This window comes from Opisthorchis viverrini, assembly GCF_000715545.1.
Source record: "Opisthorchis viverrini unplaced genomic scaffold opera_v5_50, whole genome shotgun sequence".
Lineage (NCBI taxonomy): Eukaryota > Metazoa > Platyhelminthes > Trematoda > Opisthorchiida > Opisthorchiidae > Opisthorchis > Opisthorchis viverrini.
In genome coordinates this window covers 874,922-880,921 of record NW_008751706.1, presented here as the reverse complement: position 1 = coordinate 880,921, position 6,000 = coordinate 874,922, and positions in this window count along the sequence as shown.

The following is a 6,000-nucleotide window of genomic DNA, read 5'->3' as shown; positions in this document are numbered from 1 at the left end:
AAGATCGATGAACCCGAAGGACTTTCTAGCATAACTCGGAACCTGTAATGAAAAACTCTGTAAGTTGCCAGTCAACGTTCACGATGTTTAGCAACTAATTAGCGTGCACCACTGGCAACAAGGAATCATCGGCCAAAAGTTGTTTGCACGAATGCGCCTGCGCATAAGTTGCATCTCCAAAGGCCATTTAGATTCTAGAATGTTGAGGAAGTCTGTTCCGGTGAAAAATTCCTGAAAGTTACGTTCATTGTATGTGAGTCAACCTTTTCCACAATTCGCGATTTTTTTCATCCTTTAAGGTATTCAAAGTCGGCGGTGTTTATTCACCTGGAGATTTACTTCACTTAAACAACTCGCCATTGTAAAGGATTTTCATAATACAGGAAGCATGTACCTTATACATAGACATTCTACACTATGAAGTGGCAAGTCTGAAAATGCCGTAGATTTCGAGAAATCAATCTCATTGTGCGAATAGCCAGCGGCGCTGTCGTAGTACTGCTCTTTATGTTCTCAGCTCGGGACAGCATGCTTGCCAGCGCGAGGATTCGCATAAATAAGTGTCTAATAGTGCTTTAAACTGGGTTCCAGAAGGAGCGTGAACAACCGCCGGAGGAAGGTTATTTCACACGCCTACTACCCGAAATGAGAAAACCTTTTGTCTAATGAAGGTGTGTGCCCTGAGCTTAAAAATTTTCTTACTATGTCCCCGCCGAGACGCGTTTCGTAGTCCACGGATTTGAGTCCGACAACCATTCTCGTGGCGGCTGGCTGGACACGCTGAGTGAGTGTGACGTCTTTCGTGCGTCCTGAGTGGAAAACTTGGTTGGCGTGCTCCAGGAGCAGTCTGACGTGGACCCCGTGGAGTGGAAGTTAATGCGTCCTGAGTGGAAAACTTGGTTGGCGTGCTCCAGGAGCAGTCTGACGTAGACCCCGTGGAGTATTTGGAAGTTAATGCCAGTAATACGGGAGAAGGTGCTTCGGATCATCCGTAAAATGGCGAACGCCTTTTGGGACGAGTTCTCATGGTGCAATGGGGAGGACAAGTTCGAGGAGACCCAGATGCCCAAATCCTCTTTGGCATCCATCCTTATGATGTTTTTGGTCCTTTTTCACCATGCATAACAAAGGCATTCGCTGAGTCTCCTCCAAACGAAATATGGACGCATTTGTCGTCATTCAGAGGAATGTGCCAGTCCAACGACCACTGCTTGGCAGTGTTTACATCCATTTGGAGGGCACTGGCACCGGAACTCCAGGATTTCAGGTCGTCCACAAAAAGTAGACATGGACTTGCAAGAACATCTGAGAGGTCGTTGACGTAGATCAGAAACAGCACTAGCCCCAGGACGGAGCCTTGAGGAACTCCAATGGAGACCGGCGCTGGAGAAGAGTAGGTCGAGCCTATTATCACTCGGAATGATCTGTCTGATAGGAACGCCTTGATCCAGCGAAGGATTTTCCCTTGAATCCCGTAAGACTCGAGTTTGTGGGGCAGCGAGACGTGTGGCACCCTATCAAATGCTTTTGATAAGTCGAAAAATATGGTATCCGATATGAGTCATCAGTCCTTGGCTTGGGTCAAGCTGTCCATAGACACGAGCATGTTTGTCACGCAAGAGCGGTTCGGTAGAAATCCGTGTTGAGCTGGAGATATCAGGTTGCTGGAAGTAAGGTGATCTAGGATGGGCCAAAGCGGTTAGAATTTGGCATTCTTCGGCTTGGGTCCCGTTGAAATGACAAAAGTACGTGGTAAGTGCTTAGTGGCAGGTGGACGGCCTGATAGTTATTTAGCGGAAGGATGCCAGAAGCGAACCAAGAGAACCAATCGATGCCTGTTCTACATCTGTTTAGTGCGTATAGATCGGCCGGCGTTTGTTCGCCCTTGCCACTTTACTCATTTGGCCTTGAGGTCCCCAGCTATTTTGTGACCGACTTTATGCATGTGGTACATTGTTTACTCATTTGGTCCGGGTGAACCATCTGTTGTGGACAACTATCTACCTTCGATGTTTGTATATTTTGTGAACTGGTGTCTTACATTATTGGTACCGTATAGAAACCTATCTTCGAAATTTTTTGCCTCCCCGGAGGTTCTGGTGTTACGCGCCAGTGAAAGATACTGTTTGTCCGGTACACTTACCACAATTAGGGTGATGGCGGCAAGTGGCTAAATGAGACAGGATAGGGATGGATATGTACTCAGTCACCTAGCGAACAACGACTGTCTGAGTCTGCCAATATATGCCTTTATATTGCCAGAGACAGAAAAATCAGTATAATTAGGCAGGGACGTGATATGGCAAGAGAAATGAAACACTGACGGGAGTGGAACTTTTAGGATGATTTACTAGGTTTTTCGGAGGTCGTTCCACGAGTTAAGCCGTAGCCTGCCAATATATGCCTTTATATTGCCAGAGACAGAAAAATCAGTATAATTAGGCAGGGACGTGATATGGCAAGAGAAATGAAACACTGACGGGAGTGGAACTTTTAGGATGATTTACTAGGTTTTTCGGAGGTCGTTCCACGAGTTGGACAAAGCCGTAGTCTGGGGGGGGGAGGTGAATGTAAAAGCAATGACCATCAGTCTCCGAAGCACTACCATCAGCTATAATCAACGAAACGCGAAAAAGCCTTTGGGCGCTAGACTTGTATTCTGGAGCCTCGTGTATTTATCCACTCCTAGGAACAGTAAGAAGGTGTGTCCCTTTTGATTGACGAGTTGGGCTTTTGTGCGGCACAACCCAAATTATGACAAAGACAGCTACAGCTTTGCATGTCAGTGTAAGCCGTGTGTAGCACAGAGTATCCTCCAGTTATCCCAAGTCTTTTAAAGATTTTCTACCTCAGAACAGTCCGTTTTTTGCGATCTGTTGTCTTTGGCGTTGCCAGATAAATGAGACGACCGGAACGAGCCCATCACCAGCAGCAACAGACGGAAACAACAATGCTCTTTTATGGACTTGCTGAATTGAAGACCAGGCTAAGAAACACCAGCGATGGGCGATGCACCTGTGCTACTGGAGCGGTGGTGGGAATGAATACCATTACCATTACTATTATACGAACGCAGTTACCAGATATTTTTCCAGGTCGGAGGTACTCCGAACCCGCAAGACAGATCAGTCCATTCGGACAGGCGAACAGCAAGCAGACGCTGGTAAAGGCAGGTCGCGTAGGTAACAAGTGAAAATGGCAGCTTCAAATGAAAGGATGGGAATGAAATATTGCTATTCAGAGTGAGCGCACTATGGCTTAAAGGCGGCTGAACATTTTATGAGTTACCTTGTCAAACAGAGGCTTACAGCGAGGTTGCTTTCAACGGTGTGTTATGGAGCACATCATCAGACGAAATGTGTATAGATACTAGCGAAATGTGCTCTAGTATTGAAGAAATGCTTACTTCGGTTTGGATTGTGCTTGCTAGAGCTAGGCTAAACAGGGCACCACTCATTAGACAAGGCTGAAAAAGTATTCCGAGGTGTGGACTTACTTACTGCGAGGTATCTGGTAGAAAAAACAGGCCAGTAACACCTCATATCCAGATCGGGCAGGCAATTAGCATAAAACAGTGGCTTGAATCAAGTCAAGGGGACAGCAGGATGTAATAACGGAATGTTACACCTGCCAAATAACTGTATCTTTGCTGAACTTAAATATGCATAGGAACGGATTCATAGAGAAGATCGATGGTATTTTGGTATTAAGGTGGCAGTGATGCTGAGCTTTATCGAAGTAAGATTAGGGAAGACAGACCCTGAGAGTTGCCTAGCGGCTGATCATGATGGTGGATATGCACTTCGAACCAAGGTGTCTGGCGCTGCTTGGAATTTATCTACTGTACTCAGCCGCAGCACACGTCAGAGGGTAATACATTAATCTCTGCGCCCTTCGGCAAGTCCAGTGACATGCAGCTAGGAGCGAACAGAGGAATTGTCGTTCGGTTGTAGCACCCCTGTGGTGCCCAATCGGCATGCCACCAGAAGGAAGCACGAAGGCTGGGATACTGACTGGTTACCCAGGCCTAGATAGGATAAGTCGAAACAAAGCCGTAGTCTGGGGGGGGGAGGTGAATGTAAAAGCAATGACCATCAGTCTCCGAAGCACTACCATCAGCTATAATCAACGAAACGCGAAAAAGCCTTTGGGCGCTAGACTTGTATTCTGGAGCCTCGTGTATTTATCCACTCCTAGGAACAGTAAGAAGGTGTGTCCCTTTTGATTGACGAGTTGGGCTTTTGTGCGGCACAACCCAAATTATGACAAAGACAGCTACAGCTTTGCATGTCAGTGTAAGCCGTGTGTAGCACAGAGTATCCTCCAGTTATCCCAAGTCTTTTAAAGATTTTCTACCTCAGAACAGTCCGTTTTTTGCGATCTGTTGTCTTTGGCGTTGCCAGATAAATGAGACGACCGGAACGAGCCCATCACCAGCAGCAACAGACGGAAACAACAATGCTCTTTTATGGACTTGCTGAATTGAAGACCAGGCTAAGAAACACCAGCGATGGGCGATGCACCTGTGCTACTGGAGCGGTGGTGGGAATGAATACCATTACCATTACTATTATACGAACGCAGTTACCAGATATTTTTCCAGGTCGGAGGTACTCCGAACCCGCAAGACAGATCAGTCCATTCGGACAGGCGAACAGCAAGCAGACGCTGGTAAAGGCAGGTCGCGTAGGTAACAAGTGAAAATGGCAGCTTCAAATGAAAGGATGGGAATGAAATATTGCTATTCAGAGTGAGCGCACTATGGCTTAAAGGCGGCTGAACATTTTATGAGTTACCTTGTCAAACAGAGGCTTACAGCGAGGTTGCTTTCAACGGTGTGTTATGGAGCACATCATCAGACGAAATGTGTATAGATACTAGCGAAATGTGCTCTAGTATTGAAGAAATGCTTACTTCGGTTTGGATTGTGCTTGCTAGAGCTAGGCTAAACAGGGCACCACTCATTAGACAAGGCTGAAAAAGTATTCCGAGGTGTGGACTTACTTACTGCGAGGTATCTGGTAGAAAAAACAGGCCAGTAACACCTCATATCCAGATCGGGCAGGCAATTAGCATAAAACAGTGGCTTGAATCAAGTCAAGGGGACAGCAGGATGTAATAACGGAATGTTACACCTGCCAAATAACTGTATCTTTGCTGAACTTAAATATGCATAGGAACGGATTCATAGAGAAGATCGATGGTATTTTGGTATTAAGGTGGCAGTGATGCTGAGCTTTATCGAAGTAAGATTAGGGAAGACAGACCCTGAGAGTTGCCTAGCGGCTGATCATGATGGTGGATATGCACTTCGAACCAAGGTGTCTGGCGCTGCTTGGAATTTATCTACTGTACTCAGCCGCAGCACACGTCAGAGGGTAATACATTAATCTCTGCGCCCTTCGGCAAGTCCAGTGACATGCAGCTAGGAGCGAACAGAGGAATTGTCGTTCGGTTGTAGCACCCCTGTGGTGCCCAATCGGCATGCCACCAGAAGGAAGCACGAAGGCTGGGATACTGACTGGTTACCCAGGCCTAGATAGGATAAGTCGAAATGCAGAGGTCGGATTCCAACCACGAACCTGCCGGTCAGTAAACTGGCTCTCTAACCACCTAGCCATCTCGCCTCGGGTTGGAACAGACTGTTGAGTCATCGGATAAAAAAGTTTCCTCAAAACCCTAAAAAATGCTGCCCTGCTATTCAGAATTTTTAGTCACAGGCTGGGGACAGGACCCTCTAACGAAATCTTTCATCCATTGCTTTGTGGGTAAGACATTTAAACCAAAAGCTCAAGCTCGGGCAAATCAATCAAACGCCATTTTCGGGTCTTGGAAACCGGGATATATCCACTTCCATTACAGGTCGTCGAGCACTGACTCCTCTCCCGTAAAACAGCTGGTCAAGTCTTTCTCATTCATTTGGCTGTGAACTACCTAACCAGTGCATCTACCCAGTAAAATTAAAATTAGGAAACAATAATAAATTTAAAGGATCTGTCC